The following is an 11,407-nucleotide window of genomic DNA, read 5'->3' on the forward strand; positions in this document are numbered from 1 at the left end:
TATGAACATGTGATATAATGAGTTTTGTTGGAAGAAGAAAGGGATGGTGTGTTAGAAATGAAATAATAGAGGAAATGGTATCTGTGAAGTGAAAAGAGAAAATGTGAGTGGATCAATCGATTGGCCCCTGTTATCAATCGATTGACAACCTTTGGTTTAGCAGAAAAGTGAAATTTTCACAGGATCAATCGATTGACACTGCATGTCAATCGATTGCACAAACTTGTTATATATGAACAGTGGAAATTTTCAGTAGGATCAATCGATTGACACTCAGGATCAATCGATTGACACTCAGCAAATTTTGAAAAACAGAAATGTGAGTGGAACCAATCGATTGGGCCTCCCCAACCAATCGATTGACTCAAGTTAAAAACTTCAAAATCTATTTCTTAAGTGTTTCTAAATGCATTCTTCCATCCATTAATCAATTGTGATGCTATGTTTATGTTGAATACAAGTTAATGGTGAAAATTACATTATGAATCTAGTGAGTTAACCTAGGATTGAAATTAGGTCATGAGTGAGGGTTATAATCTAGATAATACGAGAATACGATATTCATTCGTACGACACTTATGTGGAGGTCGTGGACGAATTGTTGCCATGATTGAGAACGAGACGCATTGTATGGAACATGCCATGTTATTGTTGTGTATTGTGGTGAATGAAGTCACCTATGATTGATGGATTTTGTTATGGTTCGTGGAACCGATGATTATGGAACCAATCATGTATTCAGAGTATGTGTTTTCTATGGTGGTACACATCTCTATTGGTATGTGTAGCGGTGTATTCGTCGCTATATGATCTATCGATTAAATCATAAGCTAAGAGATACGTTGAAATTTTCGAGTCGCCACCGCACTTTTATTTATCCAAAGGACTGGCTAAAAAGCGAACAAAAGCCTAAGAAGTTTTACACGTAGAAAACTAATAAAAAGATCAGAGAGTCTGGGTAAGGGGTAAATTACGCAATGGGAAGGTGTTAGGCACCCACTACGTCCTAGGTACTCCTAGGGAGCCCTTTTCACACTTGTTGTAAAAATTATTATTTGTTATGACATAAAGATTGTGCAAACATGATTGGGATGGTGAGAAAAGAATATACAAGTTTATTATTATTGGGTATTGGGTTCGAACGGATGAACCCGTTGCCTACGTACCTTCCATCAAAGGTAAGGATCAGAACGCCGTAGTTCGGCTAAAAGATTTCCAAAAGTGGGTTAGGTTCAATTTTAAACACAAACCCTAGGTCTTACGTTATCCACGGGAGAAAACTCAACCTTATACAGACAACAACGTCCACCATGTGAGAACAGCTTCAACTTGCCAGGGAGGGGTTAACCCTATAATAGGCAAGGAAGACTTACAATTCAATCACTAAAGACAGAAGGTGAGATTAACATCAACCACTAAGATAAATCAAACCTAATGCTCATGTAAAAAAACATTAACAATGGACAAAGCCAAAACAATTGAGTGGATGAAGTTAACTGATTATGATTATGAAAATGGAGTCAAAGTATAATTAAGATCAATTCAAATAAGTATTATGAAATGGAGTTTTGAAAAAGGTCAAGGACTTGAGTCCAGGTTTTTAGTTAGAAAAAACATGAAAATGTTTGCACAACACTTATGTCAAGTTTGAAAGGTATAGTGTGAAAAGGTTTAGGACATAATGAATGATGAATGGATGAAGGATGGACAGTAAAACTTCTTAGAAGGTTCACTTCTTGAAATCATATAGCAGATGATTCAAGTGTGTCCTTTGGAATAGCAATTAATAATAACAAGCAAAGCAAAAGAAAAGCGGATATCGGATGCCAATCAATGGTCTTAAACCAATCTCCTAAAACAGAACTGGATGTCAGATGCCACTCAATGGTCTTACACTAATCTCCTCAAAAGAAAACAAGAATGAGAAATGGAAGTTAACTGCCAATCTATCTGGACTTAGGTTAACTCCACAGTATGCTCACAGGAAATCCAATGCCACATCACAGGGACTTACAATGGATCCTCACATACAAGAACAAAAGCAATATGATCACAGGTATGCAAATGCCAACTTACAGGGACTTATAATTGCAACCTCTCACACAAACAGATGAACAAACTATGATCACAGGAAAGCAGATGCCAACTTACAGGGACTTATAACTGCAACCTCACATACAAATCAAACAGATCAAATCATGATCACAGGATAACAGATGCCAACTTACAGGGACTTATAACTGCAACCTCACATACAAACAGATAACAGAAGATATGAGTGACCAATGAGGTCTTACACTCTATCCTTCCATATCACAGGAGCAAATGCCAAAGCAATGGACTTACAATTGTCCTCAATGGGCAAACAGTAATGATAACATCACAAAACAAATGAGATGATCATGCACTAATGGCAATTGATGATGATAGATGCATAACATATAAGCAAGCAAGTGCACATGAAGCAATCAATCAATCAATGAATATCAAACAGCACACTCTATAGCCAAACAATGGGGGCTCACACAAGAGGGTTTGACTTTAACAGTCTACTGTAATAGGTAAAGGTCGCTCTTAACCTGGCCATTGAGGGGCTCAGGTGAAGCAGATGAAAAGGAGATGAGGGGTGTGCCTCATTGCTTCAATCTCATATCAGAGAGAGCATCAAAGAAAGTGTGGGAGTTCAGAAAGTAGGAACTCTCTCCACATTATTGACTCGATTAGATCTTGGGTTTTTATCTCAATGCTTCAACCAGGTAATGGGAGCAAAGAGAGGACACACTGAATAGTGGGGGATAGATTACTTATCCCTACCTTCCACCAATTGCCTTACTTGAAGGACTTTTCCTGCTTAGGACAAATATAAACAAACACAGGCATTGCCTCATAAGGAGGACTTCAGACAGTTTGCCCGGTCAAATAACAGACCGGGTCTCCAGACTACATGAAGAAGAAAGATTTATACCTCAAAGCAAATGCTAAAAAGCAAAGCAAGCAATCAAGTTCAAAGAACTTAGGCAACTAAAGTACCTGCAAAAGTCAAACTTATTAGCAAACAAGTCAACAGTCAAAACCAAAAGGAAATGAACCAATAGTCACACAGAGGGACCAATTGTGCAAGGCACAAAGACTCAAGTATGAGTCACCTACAAAACAAGGGTTAGCATGTGGCAAATAATCAAATTCAATCACATTTGAATGATCCTTTAAGCATGGGTGCTCAACCTGAAACAACAGCTCAAATGTAAGCTCAGAAGACCACTAGGACTAGCCTAGGGTCAAAGATGAAAGAAGAAAGTCAAGGCAGCAAGCAATATCCAATCAAAGTCAAACTCAATCATGTAGGAAGCAAACACAATTGGATTCAAACTTATATCATGCATCAAGGTCATTTCATATGCAAAAGGATGCAAAGCAATGCAAGAGAAGCATACAAAAGTCAACAGCAAAGACTTCATTCAAAAGTCAACTCAAACATTTTCAAAAATCATGAAATAAATCACACTCAATCCTAACATCTAACATGGTATACATGTAAAATTTCATGGCATTTGGATGAGAGGAAGGCAGTCAATGAAATTCATGAAGTCAACATAAGTTCAAGTAGGCATGGTGAAAGTCAACAAGCATAGGTCAACTTCAAAAAATCATATCAATTTGAAAACAGAAGAGAAATGAATGAAATTTACACCAATGCAAAGCTTGAAGAGTCTAGTTATCACATATGAAATTTCAAGGTCATACAATAAGATTTGAGAATTTCACAAAAGATTTGGCAAGGCATAGCACAAAAAGTCAACAAATGACCAAATATGGAAGAAAATTCTCAATCAAATGGAAAACAGCAAGATTAATTCCAAGGAAATTCATACACAAACTAGACATACAAGGGATCATTCATGCAAAATTTGGGGTCAATTGGATAAGAGGAAGCATGTGAACAAAAATTGTGAAAATGCATGATCATGGTGTGATACCAAATGCAACACACAACTTCAAAAAATCATAACTATCACTCCACAAATGATAAATGCACAAACTTTATATGGAAATGAAGATCAATGTGTCTAGTTTCACCACAAAAAATTTCAAAGGCATTGGATATAACATGGGTATTTCACAATTGAAAAGGCACAATGTATCATTTATGCACACATGTTGGAAAATCATTTATCATTTAAAATCCAGAACATGAAAAATTAATTAAAATTCACCATAAAAAACTAGACACATTCATGAGTTTAATGCAAAAAATCTCACAATTTTTGGAGTTAAAATGAATTTAAAATGAATTGTGGAAGTTGATGAACATTTGGATGAAATATGAAGAACATAGCATGGCAAACAAGGTCACCAATGGCATTTGAGTAAATATGCAGTCACTTATTGAAGTGCTGCGTTTTGGGCAAGGCAAATGAAATGTTTTCATTGGCTGTTGCCCAATGAAACAGTAAATTGGTCAATGAGCTTCAAAGCTCTGAGTTTCTAAAACCCTAAGGGTTTCTAACACAGCAAGGCATCTTATGTAATCCACAAACATGATTTCAAACCAGCATCAAGCAAAACATGACTCAACTAAACCACACAACAGCATAGCAAGAGTTTCAACATGCAGTCTCAACCGAAACAAACAACAGCAGCAACATGGCATTGTGGGAAGAATTCTGGGCAGAGTTTACGGTTTGGCAAGGACAGCAGCATGCGTATTCATCAGCAACAATATTCATCATCATACAGGCATCATTATCATTCAACCGCGAACCAAGCAAAAGCACATAGGTAGCATGGCATATGTACAAGGTTTCAAAAACAGCAGCAGGCTTTAACAGCATTGTTAACATCAAGTCATCAATCATCATATCAAATAGAACAAACAAGAGCAACAACATGTTTCAAAATTGCAGCATGGTTTTAGCATGGCAGCATGTTCATAAACAAAACAAAAGCACATGACAGTATATAAACAGCATGGATTTCTGGGCCAAATTCAAAACAACAATAGCAGCATCAGTTCATGTTTATGGTTCATCAATCATCAAAACAAAAAAATCGACCATCACCCCAACAGCATGTCATTTAGCAGGACATTGGTACAGGAGCAGGGTAATGAATTAATGTCAATAACATGTAAATACACAACAGCAACATGGAATTTCAAGCACCAAAAGACAAACAGCATGAACAAGTGATTGTGATATTCATATTGCAAACAGACAACAGCAACATTTATGTTTTAAAACTGCAGCAAGGTTTAACATGGCATCAATGTGTTCATCCATATCCAAACAAAATTTGATCAGCATACAATCAACATGGTATTGGCTCAGGTAATATCAATCAGCAACTAAATAAACACGAGCATAGTTCCATGTAATCAACATGGAGGTCATGGTAATTGCAGTTCCAACAACACATAACTGACATGGCCTTGGTAATGTCCATAATGCAACCAAACAACAGCATACAATATGGATTGGAGTTCTGGAAAAACATGAGGGTTTATCATAACAGCCTGGTATAGCATCATGTTCATCATATCAAACAGAACCAACAACAGCAACAACACGTTTCAAAATTGCAGCATGGTATAGCACAGTAGGTTCATGCAATTAAAACAGACGACAGCAGCAGTATTCATCATTATCATGTTATCCAACAAAACAAACAACAGCCAATGTTCATGCAGCATTTGCAACATAGCAACAACCAATGCATCAAAATTCTGGGCAGTGGCTAGGGTTTAGGAACTCAACAGCATGCATTCAACATCATCAAACAATCATCATTAATCATCATTCAAACATTATGGCAAGTAGCATAGCACTGTTACAGTATGTTCATGCAGCATCTAAACAACAGCCAACAACACAATTCAATATTGCAGCAGGATTATGCAGCAAGGCAACATCAGTGATAGGTTTTTAGAAATGGGGCAATTGCAGCCAACACCAACAAATAGACAGCAACTAACATCATTCAACAACAGCATAAGCACAATCATGGGGATTTCATAGGCAGAGTTCTAGGTTCAAGCATGAACAGCATACACATTCATCATCAATAATTTGAATTTTCAATGATATTTCCAGAAATTAAAAACACACACATAAAAATGCTCAGCATGGCAAGGTGAATGAGAAACCAACATCCATTTTCAACCAAACATGTTGTGTACCAGGAATCGAGCAAAACATCATATGAGCACCAAACTTATTTTTCAGATTTCTTGGCCAAAACACAACCAAATCAAGCATGCTTTAGTTCATTAGAAACAGCTCAAAAAGATCTTTCAGAAGTACATCATGGCATGGCAAAAGAAGGGGTTCGAAAACTTACTTAGTTTTGAAGCAACTCAAGATACAGTGAGGTATTGATGGTATTGTGTTGAAACAGATGGTCCTTGAGCTTTGTAGTGCTGGATAATGATGCTTTTCTAGCTCGAGAATACTTGGAACCCTTCAAATCTCAAGCTGCCATTTCATGTACATGAGGAAAACAGAGTGAGAAAATGGCTGTGAGGGTGACGAGTAACGCTTGAATGAGCTTCCCAATACTGTCTAGGTCATGGAACAATGAAGGTTGTTCAGGATTTTTGGTGGTTTGTGCAGGAATCTCGAAAATGCCAAAATGCAAGAAGGAATGAAGTAAGGAATTTTTGTGTGTAGGCTCTGAAAACTAGGGTTGAAATGTCAGGAAAATGCCCTTATATGTGGCTGTTTAGAGTTGGTTTAAGAGATGCTAAATTGGTTTAGTTTAATGAGAACCATTTGCATTTTGCTAATCATGTGCACAAGTGAAATGGAGGTATGTTACTTGCACGTTTTTGGGCCTGCTACAGGCTGCATACAGACCATCATGCTTTGCTGTTTGTAGTGGTACATGTACTGCTGTACTGATTTTGTTCAAATGAAAGCCAATTGCCAATTTTGTCCATTTTGCATTTTAATTCAAAATGATGGGAAAATGGTGGTATGATGATGGTTTAAGGGTTGGAACAAGTCACAAATATGGTTTAAAGCATTTCCCAATTGACCAAATTAAGAAAAAGTCAAAAATTCAAAAAGTCAAAGTTTGGTCAAACTTTGAATTCAAATGCAAAAGGTCTAAAAATGCCATTTTGAATGGTAAGGTTTTAGGTCATGAAATTTATATTTTTGGAAAGAGGGTGAAAAATGTGGTTTGTAGGAAAAAACCCCACCAAATTTGGCCTTATGGTTTGAAAGATATGGCTTGTTGAAGTTTAAAAATTGGTGAAAATGATTTGATCATATCTTGACAACCACACATGGGATTTTGATGTTCTTGGACTTTTTGAAAATGGGAAGACAATATCTTCAACTTTCATGTTGGGCAAAAATTCATTTGGAGCTTGTATCATGATGTAAGTTTAAGATCAAGAAGTTTCCATTTTTGGCAGTTGAAATTACAGGTCCACTTTCTATTTCTGGAAAATTTCTGATTTGACTTGATTTCCTTCCATGATGAAGTTGAACATGATATATGAGGCTTATACAAGCATGAATGAACTCCTTCAAATCAATTCTATCCATTAAATTCTTGATTAAATCAACAGTTGACCAAGTTTGACTTTTCTAGGGTTTTGAGTGACTGATCCTCTTCTGATGAATTCCAAACCCTAATTCCTTGAGAACTTGACTTCAAATGATGTCTCAAGATGCATGAACCTTTGATTAATGATCATGGTGCCCAAATTCTGCAAGAATGGCCACCATCCATTGCTTTGACTGACTGTTGACCATCTTTGACCTAATTTCTGATGTTTGCTTCCACTGCAAGCAACAAGATTAGACTGACAATATTTTTGTACTTTTTGAATGATAAACATATGAAAAGCAAGAATATACAAATGCAAAGTATGCTTGGTGATCAAGAAACAAACCACAAGGCAACCAACCCACTAGGAGGGGACAAAGGCATGCAATGATCCTTGAGGTTATGATATGAATGATATGGGCCATGGGGGATCTTAGGGCCCAAAATTGGGGTCTTACAGATGCCCCTATTTAAGGTCATTCTAGCCGGAGAAGTGAAGTTTAGAAATCTTCATCTCGACGCGGTAGAATGGACTTAAATAACAGTAATGAGACAAATTTTGGTCCCTAAGAGACCTCATGATGCAAATGTATGTATGCAAAAGACACAAATTCTGTGGGGAGTATGATTCACACAGAAGAAAAGACGATCCATCGGAGTAATACACTCACCAGGAACAGAGACTCTAATAAGACTCTATGGGGATAATAAAAGAAAAAGAAATGCGTGGACAACACACGACTCCAAACTGGGGAAAAAACAAAACTGACACAACGTGAACAAAACACGACTCTGATTAGGAAAACAAAAAACAGACTGGAGAACTCACTGGGGAGTGAATGACTCATACTGGGAAAAGGTTCCAAATGGAAAATAAATCCATTGGAAAGACACAAGCTGACTCCTGAGGAGAAACAAAAGAAAACTCCACTGGGGAAGTAACAAAGAAATGAGATGTTACCAGGCATACGGGTAACAAACTCCGGAAAATCTGACTCCACAGGGGGACCGAGGTCATAATAGGGAGCAGAAAGGAAGGAACACCAAGGATACCGGTTACTGGGTATATAATAGGTGACCGACCAAAGCGTGAAATGGATTTCACTTCCAAAACACTCATCATCCTGAAGAAAGCCAGAGAAGCAAACTTGTTTATAGGATGGACATTCAATTCCACAAGGAAAATGAATCTCACTCTGAGGGGAAAACAATCAAAAGATTTGACTCAAGAGCGTACGAGATATAATATCCATTACCGTCAGAACGTGGATAGAATACTCAGATGAGACATATTATTCATTACCGGCAGACCGTGAATAATATACTCGAAAGGAAAATTATCCTGAACCGGTTACTGGGTTGTTTAAGGATAAAATCCGAAATCGTGAACTGGTTTTCACTTCCAAAACACTCATCATCCGAAACACAAACTGGTTAAAGGATGGATATTCGATTCTACAACGAATACGAATCTTGCTCAGTTGGGGAAAATCAACAAGGATTCCAACTAAAGAGCGCATGAGATATATTATTCATTACCGGCAGACCGTGAATAATACACTCGAAAGGAAAAGACACCAGAGATACCGGTTACTGGGTATATAATAGGTGACTATCCAAAACAGAGAGACAATCGATACCAAGCATACGGGTAAACGAAAGACAACTCAAAGGATAAATTGCAAGCATCCGGCAATTATCCGACAACAAAGAAATATTCGACTCCGCAAAGGGAAATAACGAATCTTACTCGACTGGGGAAACACAAAAGGCTTCGACTGAAGAGTGCATGAGATATATTATTCATTACCGGCAGACCGTGAATAATATACTCGCATGGAAGACTATCCCCAACCGGTTACTGGGTTAACAAAGGATAAATCAACCGAACAGAAAGGCATCGGGATACCAAATTAGGTATATAATGATAACCAACCAAAAAAGGAGCAACAGACATTACCGACAAAAGGGTAAATGAAAGGCAAACTGCTGAGGATAAATTGCAAGCATCCGGCAATTATCGACAGAAGACTAGCTGGGGATGTATTGGTAAACAACCAATGATCCGGGGAACAAATCACTAGCATACGGTGAAAAGACCCATTGGGATAAAATTGCTAGCATACGGCAATTATCCACAAAAGACTTGCTGAGTATATAAGTGCTGATCTGAGCAACTTACACAAGCAAAGGAAAATCATCATCAAATATTGAATGAAGATAACCACAAAATTAGGGTTTACATCTACCGAATACGGGGTAGAAGACCAACAACTCCGCGTGGGATAGAACAAATCACAAATCCGCACGGGAAACCAAAATAGGATTTATAACAAACCACAAACTGCTGAAGAGCAGGAAAATAGGATTTACAACTACCGGGTAGTAGGTAGAAAACCAAAAACTCTGGCTGGAGAATAAAAGGTGTATAACCACAAATTCTGTCAAGAAAGCCAGGAAAGATAGGACTTACAACTGCTGGTTTGTAGGCAGAGGCCCAAAAACATTCCGCTGGGGAACAACCCACTGGGAAGTACAAGATATCTGACAAATAGTCAATTCGGGAATAATCCGCAAAGACAGACTGAATCAAGACACGTCCTAATGAGGATATAACTCAAATAGGAAAATCCATCCCAATATATGTGTTGGGAGGAAACGGAAGAAACCGTCATCCACGAGGATATATCTCAGTGGGGAACTGCAGAAGGAAAGACAGACACATTTTCTGCTTATGGGGTTGACTCTATATGGAGAGATTTAAAACACCCGACATCTGCTTGGGGAGATCTGTAAAGAGATCTATATCACCATAGCAGGAGACACGACAAACAAAAGATATATGGCAAAAAAAATGCAACATGAATATCTGAATGTTTATGAATATGCATGAATATGCGTGATTTATGTTTGATGAATGCTGACAAAACAGACAATTCTAACACAAACAGGTTCAGGAACAAAACGTCCGGTATTATACTTCCAGGGGAAAAACCAGCTGGAGAGCCAATCTGCGGCGATCCACATGCTGTAAAGCAAAGATCTGCAGGTACTGCTGAAGAAGCAGAGAATCAGAAAATAACAGGAAACAACCCAATCAGGGTACAGAAAGTCACAACGGGGAAAACAGCCACCAAGACAAATCTGTAGGGGAACAAGAGAAATCCCAAAGATATCTGCAGGGGATCCCAGTGTCAACTGAGAAACAAAAAGTGCATAAGCACGAACTGCTGTAGAAGCAAATCCACACAACTCCACTGGGGAACAACCCACTGAGGGAGAATGATATCATCCAAATAGAATCTAACTGCATAAGCAACTCTACTGGGGAAAACTGTCGGCTACTCTCTTGGGGAACAAACCACTGAGGGAGGACAGATCAAACAAATAGATTCTGCAACGAACCACTCCACTTGGGGAGAATACACAGCAAACTGATCACGACAAGTAGATTCTGCAATATAAGCCACTCTACTGGGGATCACAAACAGTCAGGAAATCAAATCCGTTCACTGGAGGCTAGAGCCATCATCCGACCATACTGGGATTGAAGGAGTATTCAACGGGCGAAACTGCCACAACAAACATCCTGCAGACTAAGCTGAGGAAAAGATGGTTGCAATACTGGGATGTCAACCCAAATCACAACTGCTCAGGAAAATAAATCCTGCTCTGCTGAAGAGAAAAACTTTGATGGAGAGATAGCAATAATTCCGCAGACGACTTCGCCGGGGAGAAGGTAAAGTATCGGGTATCAAACCACTGACTTACCAAGTTTTCAAAAGGAAGCGATCATGCTGAGGAAACAGACAATTCCGCTGGCAACTGCATGGGGAAAAGAGCGGTAACAACT

This window comes from Lathyrus oleraceus, chromosome 6 (genome assembly GCF_024323335.1).
Source record: "Lathyrus oleraceus cultivar Zhongwan6 chromosome 6, CAAS_Psat_ZW6_1.0, whole genome shotgun sequence".
In the NCBI taxonomy this organism is placed as follows: Eukaryota; Viridiplantae; Streptophyta; class Magnoliopsida; order Fabales; family Fabaceae; genus Lathyrus; species Lathyrus oleraceus.